The 13,326-nt window shown below is 41.2% G+C and overlaps 1 long non-coding RNA gene across 2 annotated transcripts in view; it reads right to left on the reverse strand.

Moving 5' to 3' along the window:
* LOC149375612 (uncharacterized) overlaps positions 1-13,326 on the reverse strand; it is a 129,963-nt gene that overhangs the window by 99,065 nt on the left and 17,572 nt on the right. The gene's annotated exons all lie outside the window — the stretch shown is intronic.

Raw genomic sequence — 13,326 nt, forward strand, 5'->3', positions numbered from 1 at the left:
ATCGGATCTTACCATACGGATGGTCGTTGATCTCGGGGTTTCCACATTTTTTAAATCCTTTGTTAAATTTTAACGTAACACGTAATAACTGTAATGCAGAAGATAATGATTATGCGATCCAACTTGTGTATTCGATTATCAGAAGTTGCACGGTTGGGTATAGATGTAAATATCGTCATAAAAATAAGAAAACGAAATACAATACAAATACAACACCCACGAGTCTCGAGAACACACGAGTTATTTTCCTTTGGTATACGTGTTTTTAATAAAATGCACAAAAGTCTCGAGTTTCAGCCAACATAATGATAATCATATGAAGACAGATGTTGGGTCACGATGTGCATGTATAAATAAATATATGCTTCTGTGAGGATCGCCCGGAGCGAGTTTTATTTTTTTGGTAAAACACCAATAATTGGCCAAGGTATACGCACTGCTGCTTTTAGCTTATCGCTCCCAGGCCACACCTGTCTTTTCTGACTCCCTTCACATCGCAATGTCGTACTGTACACGATATTCATATACAAATGCAACGACGAATCGGCCCCCTCTTTCATCGACCAGTTAAATTTAATCTTTTACTTTTTGTATACTTGTAAGGGATTTTATCGCCAGTGTCCTTTTAGTTTGGACGAATGGATAAGGACGATATTGATATCCACGAGGCGATAAGCAAACTCGCGGGCAAACGCTACTTTACATATTCATAAAAAATTGCATATAGACACGACATTCAACCATATGTACACGGGTTGTTTGTTCGCCTCTGACAATTTGTTTTTTCGATGTCATCTCAGCAATTACTTTACGACATGACACCTACAATGCCACTTTGACTTTCTTTGTTGCAAACAAGAAATATTATAGACAAGGGAAAAAGTCTTAATTTGTAATCAATTCACCGTGAAGTGCTTGTATCATTGGCATCCTCGTAAACTAACAAAACAAGCTCTTCAGCGTCACCTATAGTATTTGAGAGATAAAAGAGGCTCTAGTTCGTCGTAACGCGAGTTACCTCGGGACAAAAGAAATGTACAGCGAAGAAGAAGAAGACACACGTTGGGAAGGTGGGGGGGGGGGAGGTAAAATGGTAGACGTTTGTCCTTCGAAGGGTAGAAAAGGGCAAAGATCGCGCGAACGAGCCAATTTTCTCGAAACTTGCCTCCATTGCCGTTCCTCCTCCTTTTCCTCGACTGACAGTCAAGTCCGAAGCTCTCTCTCTCTCTCGTATACTGTTGGGTAAGCAATTTTCTTATCGGGTCCGTCATTTCCGGTCATTCATCTCACGGCTTGTACCGAAGCGAGGGAGGGACATTGATTAAGGGGCGTCGCTTTAAGTTGCGAAATAGCACTGTGCTATCCACGGACTTTCTTCCTTACACCCCCCCCCCAGATCCTTACCCTCCAACCCTCTGTAGAGCCACCTTCCACCCGTTGTATATACCCTTTTGATTCAATTTACGAAGGTTCCCAGAGATGGCTGGCGATAAAAGAGTCAAACTGCAGGACTATACGTTTTTTTTGTCAACCTCTACGTCTCTCGTTTTTTTTTTTTCCTACTTTTCGGTCGTCTCCGTGTCTTTTTCGCTCTTTTCGCTTTTCTTTCGATTTCCTGGGTTTGATTGTCTCCGGTGATCCAATGGCTTGGTTAGACAATCGTATAATTAATTTATAGTAGCAGGTATAGGGGAGCTCTGCTTTCGATGAGATTTACAACTGAATTTATTTTATTTATTCAGCTGATTAATCAACGTAAGTATAAGAGAAAGCGTGACGTATTGTATGCCACTTAAGACGATGAGAAATAATATTTTTTCTAGCTATGAGCATAACTTTTCAAGATTCGTATTTTTCAATAACAACCTCGTTGCGACTGTCCTGGCAAACCGAACATTATCGTGCTCTCGATCAAATTAAGTTTTTTCTTCTCCTAAAACTTGCGAATCATTTATCTTCCACGAGTTAACTGTAAGAGAGAGGTATAGGATAAAAGACAACGTAGCACCATCGTCGATAACGAGGCTGCTGTCCAAGTGGTCGAAGATTTCATGATACTGAATGATATGTGTGTTTTATCACTTTGCTTTTAATTTTTTTTTTTTTTTTTTTTTTTTTTTTTTTTTTTTTCTAATACTGATCAAACGAAATCTTGAAATTTGAAATTTTCACTATGAGTATAAAACTCGTAATCACTCGCTACCACAGAAATCTGGGTCCAAACGACAGAGTTTCCATAGTAAGTGAGGGATCCACAAGATGGTTTTATACAAAGTTCTATGCGAAGGCACGGGCGACTCTTAAGTTTGCGATTTCGAAGTCTCTACCGCGCGACATTGTCCAAAAGTTGTTACAATCGACTGTTTTCCAGCTCACTTTGAACTTTACTTGAGATGAAGTGCGAGGGGTTCAACTATCCTTTTTAGTAAGCAATTCTCTCTGCACAAACTATTGTTTCGCCTTAAAGTTGAATAAATCCGTGCTGATAAACAATGGTAAATTGTTATGTAAAATTTTATCACTTTCAAATAAACTTGCTTTTGAAAATCCCCCAAAAATTCTGAGGGACACCGTAAATTTATTTACGTATAGAATAAAATTATGCAGTAAATAGCATTACTCTGTACTTTAAAACCGAGAGATTGAAAGAAGCAAGTAATTTTCAGGGATTTTTATTTTTCATTTTAATTTTGGTTGGCTCTTTAAATCAAGCCTTAAATTTGAACCGAACATCCAGCCCTCATTTGTAATCGAATCGACAGAAAAATTTAATTACCACACAGCAAACAGATGGTCCCTTCTTAATTGGTGGGTAACGACGAATTAAACATCAAAAACCAAATTTCCCTTGTAAAACCAACGTAATTAAGTTCAGCGCATCAAAGCCAACTTTGTCACGTTGAGAGGAAAAAAGAAAAAAAAGAGAGGGAAAGACGGAGAAGCCGAAAAACTTTCTAATCCGGAGGAATCAAGCTGTTATTAAAAGCCGGGTACCCCGATTTCTTTACCCTTTGTATAAACTCAGCCGGCAGTCGCCTTCAAAAGGCGAGTCTAAGAAAAATAAAAGAGAGGAAGACTCGCCGAAGAAGCGTGGTAACTACTTAATTCCGTGAGACGACGGAAGATCGGGTCTCTTCCTTTTCTAATACGAGGGAGAAAAGGGGGTGGCAAGAGCCTTTCTTGGAGGCATCGCGCTTTGCATCACAAAAGAACTGCGGGAAATTTCAATTTCGACTCCCGATGGGCTTTTCGCGCGACCATGTGCGCCGGCTTTTTACCATACCGATTTTCTATTTGTCGCCACCCTTCATAGACTCGCTTTTTTTAATATGTTTTATTGGCCTATTGAAGCGCAACGTCTTCGGGGTTTGTTTTTGTCGTAGTAATGAAAACTGGTTAGTGATAAAATAAATGCTTTACATGTTTTATTTTTGAAATATTTAGAAATGGGTAAGACAATAATTTTTTTGTTGTAACTTTTATAATGAAATCAATGATTAAAAATTCTTGATTAAATAAAATTGTATCTTAAATAAAATGAGAATTTTTTCAAACAACAATGACTATAAATTAGCATTCAAGTACTAACAATACCCCAAAGAATGCACAGCTCATAACTATCAATCGTATTTTTCTAAGAACAGTATTCAAACAATTCAAACTAAAAAACTTCTAAATATTACTTAATCAAGTTGAATTAAGTAAAAATCAATAAGAATATCAATCATGCATAATTTCTTTAATTATAATATTCATATTAGTCGATAGTTGTGTTGAAAATCATTGAAAGTGTGAGTATTTGAATTCAAAATTTTATTGGTAATATTTTCTTCTAATACAATTATTAAATCATAGATCAGTTAACATAAAAATATTCACATTATTGAAGAGTATTAATAACTGTTTAAATACTGCCTAATTTCGTGTACTTTATTGGATGAATATTTTGAAAATAAAAAGGTCAACACATAATAAAGGAACTATTTTTACGAAAATTATAAGTAGTTCTCTATCATCAGTGATGCTTTTGAAAAAAAAATCACACAATGGTAATGAACAATTTCACACGTGTCGGCAAACAAAGCTGTGGCGACAAATAAAAAGCGTAGCCTCGTGGTGTCATTTAAAAAAAAAGAAAATACATTAATGTCACAGTCACGAAGATCGCCAACGCAATTCGCGTCGTGCACACGCAATTTTTCGCACACCCCCATTAGTCAACTGCACGTCGTCCGCTCGGCTGTTAACACATATTTTCAGTCCCGTCGCCGTGTACACTTTTCATTCGCGCGATGCACTTTATCGAGCGCCACACTCACGCGAAAGGTTGAACTTTAAAAAGCTGCCCCGGTAAAAAAAGAAAAAGAAAAAAAAAAAAAAAAAACGCGGCATGAAATTCAACGTTGCGCACGACAACTTTATACACTCGAAAAGTCGCGGCAGTCCGTGTCCGCTGTTGTAGTCGTGTACACCGCAAAACTCCTGGTAAAACAAACACCATTTTCATAATTACATACGTGTCCGTCGTTATACGTACACACGTATAAGTTTTCGCTCGTTCGCTATATGTATATAAATATACGAATGCACGCGAGGCCGCGGCTTCTGTAATATGCCGTTAAATATAATTTTACTAATTAAGCGCTGCGGGCCTTTGCTTCGTACTTTTTTTTCCTTTTTTTTCCTTTTTTTTTTTTTTCTTACAAAGTTCGGGCGAGCGTACACGCTTCGGTGCAATAGTTGGATGTTGGCTAATAAAGAGCGAGTAATCGACGCGAGATTATCTTTTGGCGTCGTTTTCGAGGATATAAAATAGATTGTATCTCGTACCTCTTTCACGCTGTACTCGAGGTGGAGGGGAAAATTTGGGGCCTTGAAAAAAATTTGGGATCGGCCATACGTGTTCCAACAATAATAATCTAAAAAAAAAAAAAAAAAAAAAAAAAAGTGCACTGCTAATCTGCAAGAGTTAAAAAAATCCTAGTAAATTTTTCGGAAAAAGTAAAGTGATGCGTTTGATGTAGTACAAGAGTGAAAAAAAAAAAAAAAAAAAAAACACGAGAGAGTAGGAAAAAACAAATAAAATAAAGCCGTAATTAACACGGATAAAATATTGTTAATGGCTGCTACGATATTTGTACTTTACAAGCAATGCTACTCGACTTAATTAAATGCACCCAATGGAGGGGGACGTAACGAAAAGAAGAAAAATCCCATTAGCATGTCATTATTATTAACACACACCGGTCTTCGTGCGGTGAATTATTGATGCCCACACGAAAGGCATCCATCTCCGGGAGGAAGTTATTACACTCGCTTAACGAAAAAAAAAAAAAAAAAAAAGAAAAGAAGAAAATTCCTATTCCCAGCCAGTTTGAAGAGCTGCTGTTTTACATCGAGCGTTTCGAGGTATACATATATGGCGTTGTTAGCGGTCCGTCAAATTACCCGCATCGAGCCGCGGACAGCCCTTTGATTACAGCGCTCCCGAGCCCGTTTATTTCATATACTTGTTCCTTCATGCGAAAGTACGTGTAAAAAGTGTGTCAGGTGTAAATTTGCATTTCTTCGACGGGGATTCCCGCATCGGATCGAAGCGAGGAATCATAGGATTATAATTGAAGCTCGCGTTTCGTGGAATCGTCAGTTGAAATGTTCACTGACTCGCGTAATATATGCTACGTATGGGGTAGAAAAAATAATACCCACTGTTTCATACATTTTCGAAGCTATAGTACAGGATGGAGACAACCAACGGGATGCAAAATCTTGACTATTGTTCGTAGGCCGAAATTTCACTCATCGGGCGATAAATCGGGAGTAGCCGAGTTGGGTGCCGGAAAATGTATGACGTCATTCTATAGCCGAGTTGGGTCCTGTGTCATATCCCGTGTTGGAACTGCCTGTATCACAACAGCAAATAAAAAAACGATTCATGACGGGTGTTACAAAAACACTAATAAATTTTTAAACACACCAGTATGTTTTACTATACTGCCAGTCCAAAGCCTGCAGAAAGTGTGACGGGCAAAAGTAGGGTTTATAAATTAGATAAATTCTTAGACTTACAAGTCCATTTGATGGCTGGGACCCAATTCGGCATTTTTTTTTTTTTATCTTGGGAGCCAACTCGGCATCAGCCGATAAATCAAGTACGACCTGTTTATCAAAATGGAAACAAGGAGATCGACGGTGGCATCCCTCTCGGAGGGGAAGGACCAAAAACAAGCTTCATCGCATCAGCCGCACGAGAGGAGGAAAGAAAGGAGGCACGGGCGGGGAAAACGTGATGTAAAAAAAAAAAAAGGAGGGCGACGGTGTCGGACGCTTCTCCGGGGAACGATCAATGATATAGGGGTGCCCCGCCGGGGTCACGTGACCGCCCGCGGGGGAGTCCGCGCGATGCATCACCAACCGCTGCTCCTCTCCTCGCGCGTACCATCCCGGGGGCTGCTACTACTACTACTACATCACCAGCTCGGGGGCTCTTTTCCTTTTTATAGAGGCGCGCGCAAGTGAACGACACTTGGGACGGGCGCGCGCTTCCGGACCACCTCTCCGTAGCCTCTGATCTCTCGTATAGTCGGGAGGACGGGTGGTTTTTAGGATCTTCGATGGTGCTGTATCCATTTGGCCCGTGGTTATGCGACTGCAGAGGTAACACAATCGTTATTTTTTAGGGTCGTGGTGGATACGTATATATCCCCGATTTATTTTATTTCATCGCAACAGCTATACATTCGTCGGCGTACAATTGCAGATTGTTTTTCAAGCTATATTGCCAGAGCTGCTTTTTCAGCGATATACGAATGAATAATTTTGAGGCAAAAAAAAAAGTGCTTGCTGTGTGTGTATATTACATTCATGTGCTTGGAGCCCACAGCAAAGTTCTCGGGCAACAGCCATCTCAATATAACGAAACTTGCTCGAATCGATATAAATGTAGACCTCCTCGCCACTCCTGCGCTTCTTGAAAATTGTTTACCCGAAAAAGCTGTCCAGCATACACAGGTATAGCATCGAGTGAAACTCTCGCTGTGCTTGTATATATATACGTATACGGTGGCTACGTCGAACCGTGCATCCCTTGCAAGTACAACATTGCAGTATAGATAGATACAGGTTGGAATGAGAGCAACACACACCAAAGACTCGAGTTGAGAAGTAAGTAAGTAAGTAAGAAAGGAAGGAAGGAAGGAGGATCTCTCTCTCTCTTCGTTTCCCAAGTGCGTCTTCCAACTGTACTCGCCCCTCATTGCATTGCAGAGGCAAAGCCGCGAGTCGAAAGAAGTGGTGGTGGTGGTAGTATACAATGGTAGGGAAGGGAAGTAAGTCTGGTGTAGATATACCTGCCTACTTACTAAACGGGATTGTTGCTACGTTGCTCTTGGCGACCAGCAAGTAGTGTCGTCTTTTCACCCTCCCCTTTGCCGGCGCCGCTACCACCACCGCCGCCGACGGGAGCACCACTCCGCGCCCTCCCACTGTCGGTGTGTATACCTATACTCTTCGCGTTGACCCCGGCTACCCCCGATTTTCGACGCCTTCCACACCCACGAGCCCAACGACTGGCTGGCTGGTATGTCCCTGTCGTGGAACAATAAGAGAGCGAGACGATCGCCGCGACGATTGTTGTTCCTCGGCGCTGTGTGTTCTACTAGGTGCTTTGCTCTCCACGCCGGTTCTACACCCCCCTCCCCCCGCTAGTCTACCACCACCCCCTTGTCTTGGACGATATTACACTGCAGCTGCAGTACCATACCTACCCCCGACGCCTCTTGTACAGCTAAATGGTGTTCATTTGCTTGGATTCCGAGAAGATTTTTTCGCCAAGCTCTGTATTTTCAGCACTTGGTCCTTCGTGTATCGTGCCCTGTTGGGCCTTGGTAGTTTTTATATGTACGTTCTATGGATCGATTTCAATCAAGTATCATTAAAAATATGTATGGCATTTCCAGTAGGTATGGAATTTAAAGTACCATTGAGAATAGTAAATCCAATTTTCGAGGATTGTAACCGAGGATCAAACAGATTAATTGAACTACTGTTGAAGATGTGCATGAGGTGGACACAAAATTTTTCGCCAATTGGCATCCAAAATTTATAAAAGTCAGATGAAAAAAACTGTCCTCTCCTCTCCTTCTATATCCATTTTGCGTAATCGAGATACAGCACAAGTGGTTAGAAATGAACCATTTGCTGATTATAAAAATTCAAAAAAAAAGCACCTTTTGTGAAAACTAAAAAGAAAAATGTAATTGAAAACTCGCAAGCAGACCAGACAGCGATACAAGAAGTACGAAGCGGCGAAAAATAGTGAAACGGCAACAAGTAAAAAAAAATGTAAAAAGAGAAAAAAAAAAGTCGCTACGAGACACTCGCGACGAGCTTATACGTTTATATTGTTATATACGTACACCCGTACGGTAGTAGGTATATAAAGCGCATCTCTCTCGGTACAGTGCTATTACGTGCCGTCGTGAGAGCCGTCTGTTTGCATGCTAAAAAGGTTTAAGACTCCCGGGACAGAAATAATAATATTCACTCGACTCTACCTGACGTCTCTCCCTCTCTTCTTTTTTCCCTTGGCTCGTCTGCCCTCCGTGGAAGAACCTTTACCTGGTTTCACACTAGTATGCGCCTGAGCGTGCGAAATTCTGCGTGTTTCCAACCAATGCTTTTTAAACTATAATAATGTAAAACAATAAAAAGAAAAAAACAATACGAATAAAAAATGTTGTAGTACTTTGTACACCAGAGATACATTACCTAGATTTTTAAGAAGCCATCTCACATCGTTACAGCTGGTAAAAAAAGGCACTTTTTTTTCAACGGCAAACACCGCTGTGTCCATCATGCTCTCTTCGATTCGCCTCTTCCGCGTCAACCTGCTTCGTGCGTGTACGGTACGATACATCTACTCTCCATCTGCGTAAGAGTACAAGTACAGGGTGCGCAAACGCGAGAGGACGCGGAATTCTTCCTCGCGGCGGACGATCCCACGGGGATGCGGGAGGATTTATTACACATCTGGCACGAGCTCGTGGCAGCAAATTCAATGGGACTCGTGGCATTTTTTTTTTTTTTTCCCAAATAGCCAATTGTTTTTGATTTTTCGTCTCTGCGACTGATCGAGCTTCATTGTGCGTTCTTGGTTCTTTTAACAGTATATGTTTTGCATAATGTGTACAAAAACATGTACGCACGCAGGCTAAGGGCATGTATCACAGTGCATTGACGTGAATTGACAACGAGTTGTCGCAAGAAAGAGAGAAAGGAGGGATCCAGCGAGTCTCTGGTAATTTGCCTCGAGAAGCCTTTGGGTTTAACGCAAAAAAAACTAAAGAAATCATGCAGGGGCCAAGACGTATATGACTGCTAAGGACTGCGTTACTCTTAACGTTGTAGCCTTTTTTCTCACGATTACAGCGTTTGTTATGGCTTAATAAAAATAGTAAGTAATCAATCATTGAAACTAGATATGATAGAAATCTAGTAAGTAAATTAAAAATCATGATTATTTGTAAAGATATACATTACCGTTAAGTGTACAGTATTTAATAAAAATAATTTAAAAATATTCTTAGTTGCTTGCAATTATTTGCCTTTCTTTTCAAACGAAACTAAATATTACATTTTCCACAAACTTTTATTTACTTTTAAAATATTTACAGTATTTAATTGTGAAAAATTTTAATCACTCGCTGGAATAAAATTCCACAAAAATTATATTTTTTGACAGATGTATTTAGTGATTACTCTATGCAACCAAGTTTTTCTGCAATTGTTACGGCTTTGTGAGCTTCCATTAAATTATTTTACATTCTACTCATTTCTTGTTACATATTGATACTATACAAAAAAAAATCTATTAAACTATAATCAGGAAGACGTAATTTTTTTTCATCCACAATAAACGACATTAGCGTGGAAACTGATACAATACCCAATCGCACCAACGCCGGGTGTAGTAACAAATAACCCGAGAACACAGAGGCCACAAAGTAGAGACAGAGAGGAGGAAGAAAGGGACGCATATAATGTCATAGATTCGCGAATAGGTGCTCTCTCGTAGCCCCTACACCTCGCTCCACTCCGCATCCCAACAAAACTGGATTATAAGGTATCAGCAAGGACTATACGCCTCGTGTATACCCGCAAGCAACTATACATACACACATATATAGATACGCGTGGAGTTTAAAGACGCTCGGCACGTGGATTTGCGTGTGCCATTGTGACGTTGACGTATCGCTTTGCGGCCGTCCAACGCCACTGTTAACTCCACAGGGGTCCGATGGAGCAACTTCCGAAAGCCAGCCCGGTATATACGTGCATAAAGATCCTCGCCACTGGTATACATTATTATTATTTGTCCTCCACTCCGTGGACGCGACTCTGATCCCTCCCGAGTGTACAGGCGGAGTGTACAGAGCCCTAAACTATACGCGTGGCGTTCGAGGAGCCTAAGTTCACTTCCTGCTGGATACGCAAGGGAGTCCTGGGATTTTGAGAAGTGGGTGGAGCGAAGGAGGACGAATCTCCGTGTAATTCCTTCCAAGGATCGGAGAGCACGGGATCCCTCAATTACCCCCATGATATACGTGTACATCCAATTTTTACTCTACACACGACGCAAAGCGTCATCATCTTCAATTATATATACTGCCTTTTAAAAAATAAAGGGAAAGAAAAAAAGTTTCCCCCCCCCCAAAAAAAAGCTCGCTCCTCCTATCAGTTTCAAAATCGAAAGCAGCAGCAGCCGCGTTCCGTTCACACACGCGCGCTCTTTATACACCCGTAGCCCCTTAGGTATCTCGAGAAGCCAGGCCGCGATAAATTTCCCCGGTGCCGGAGAATCCGCGCCAAGTATGCGCGTACACGGTAGGCACTCTCGAAAGAACTTTGCCCGCAGAGGTTGTGAACCACCACTGCTCTCTCGCCCGAGAGCGTATATATTATGTATGTCCCTGTGCGACTGTGTGTACCCACATCTCGAAGAAGAAGGGCCTCTTTGCGACCATAACAGCGGCCGATGTGTTTCGAAATTCCCGAGGAAATGCCGCTATGGGTTGCGTGTACGTACAACTACGGTGTGCCGAACAAGCTGTACGTACACTATACAGGGAGGGGAGCAACTTATGGCCTTTCAACTGCGGATGCTTTGCTCCGGGGGTTGTTTCATTCGACCGTAACAAACGCGAGGAAACTACGTGTCGTTGAATCTATACTTTTCAATTTTATACATCAAGGATACAAGTAGAAAATCGATGGGACTAAAATATGGTCATCTGTTGTCAGAAAGAAAAATAAAGGGCTCGGCCGAAAATATCGCGAAAAGCCGAGTCAGCGTCTCCGGTGTTGATTAATCGCCTACCCCTTGTACTACGACGCAAAGGGGGGAGGGGGAAAAAAGCCGGTACGTTAAAAACCGCGCGATGAAAAGAGAGAGGTGTGTACGCCTCTAAAGTTATTGGCCTTTTCCGTTCGGTAATGGCAAGCCGCGCTCCGCAATTTAAAGGGCGTGCGTGCGGCTAGCTCGAGTCACCGGGGATGCGCCCGCTGCTCCTCAATTTATATATATATATATATATATTCCAGCTGGGTTCGAGCTTCCGGAGCGAAGTGCGCTCATCTTTCAGCGGACACCGGCTTCCGCTGATTTTTCTGCTATGATGTATACCCACATGTACACCACAGTCGATGATGCTGCCCGAGGGTGTCGTCGTGGGCGAGTAGGGTAAAGGGGAAATTTAATAAATCTTGCAAATGGAAAATAGACGTTTGGCGCGTCCAGGATAAAGGGTCTTTTCGCTCGAGTGAAATTCGAGAGTGACTTGCATGGGAGTTGGGTTTTAGACTGCGCGTCTAGACCTTTGATTTGTGGCTTATTTTTGATACTGGCCATCGGACAATATATTTACACTCAGGGGGAAGTGTTGCACAACTCTTATGTTTAATAATTGGCATACCCATGGTTTCCGAAGCACACGTACACGGGAGCAGAAATATTATATAGGTACAAAAGCAGCAGCATAATAAGTATGATAATTCTACCGTCGTTGCACGAAAAAAAAAAAATATATATATATGGTTATGTATAACACATTTAGTCGTAAAACAGCCGAGGGAATAAGGGTGGGTATATACAAGTACACTCGCTTACGCGTATATATATACAGAGCAAGCGGCCTGGAAAATGCTCGGATCAACTTAACGCTCGCCCGCTCCTCGGCAAAAACTACCCTCTCCGACTTTATTGCACTTGTGCCCTTTCGCGTGTACGTATTTACGTGTATACACACGTTTCCCTATACTGCCCCTCCTTGCGTGTCAAATTTATGGTAGAAGTAATGCGAATTAAACTCGCGCGCGCGTGCCCATTCTACCCCTCCTGGTTGCTGTCGCTGTTGTTCTTGAGGAGAGGAAAAATCGGTAATAGGAAATCACGGTGGACTGAGGACGGGACTCGAATTATTGTATGGCTTATCCACGTGGATGTAGGATCGTTGTTCTTCGGACCTTTTTACAATCAGCTTTGACATGGGGGATTCGCGGGCTTGGGTGTGCTAGTAGGTATACAATAAATCAAGGAGAAAGCCTGAACGGTAGGTATTTATGGTGTAACAGAGATACGCGATCTGTGGGAGTTTAGTATTGCGTCGATTCAGCTGAAACGAAAGATAATGGATCAGAACTTTTCAAAGAATGTATTGTTTGAGGAAAGCAGTAGAAGAGCATACGTTTTCTTTTGTTTTTTTGTAGAAGAAAAAAAAAAAAAAAAATTTGTAGAGAGGGTAAAAAACATGATGCGTGTAGGAAAAAATAATTTCCATAAAGCAAGTAAGGTAAGTGCCCAAGTCTGTAGAGTATAAAGTGACCACAAGAGTCATCTAAACTTTATTGCATGAAATTTAATAGGATCGTGATAAAACGGACTCCCTTTTTCTCGAACACCAACAATAAAAGACATCGCAGGAAATTGTGCGACAGCAGCAAAAACAGCTGTTTCGTGACCTACAGATGGTTAGGTGATTGTCTGCTTTATCAACAGATGATAAAAAAAGTTGGCTATTCCACATGGTACAACAATATAAAAATCTAAACATACCTTGCCATAAAACCGGTTTTTCATTCAAAGGACTATCAAAATATTCAATTGACTCGGAGTATATTTAATAATAATAATAACAATAATAATAATAATAATGATAATAATAATAATAATAATAATAAATTGTGGAGAGACATTTTTTAAACCTGTCTTCAGTAGAGATAAGAGCTACCCAACATATCAGGAAGGGGTACCGTTGGACGCAATCGACC

This window comes from Copidosoma floridanum, unplaced genomic scaffold (assembly GCF_036245765.1).
Source record: "Copidosoma floridanum isolate Cflo_tuat_1 unplaced genomic scaffold, Cflo_Japanese_pri ptg000006l, whole genome shotgun sequence".
In the NCBI taxonomy this organism is placed as follows: Eukaryota; Metazoa; Arthropoda; class Insecta; order Hymenoptera; family Encyrtidae; genus Copidosoma; species Copidosoma floridanum.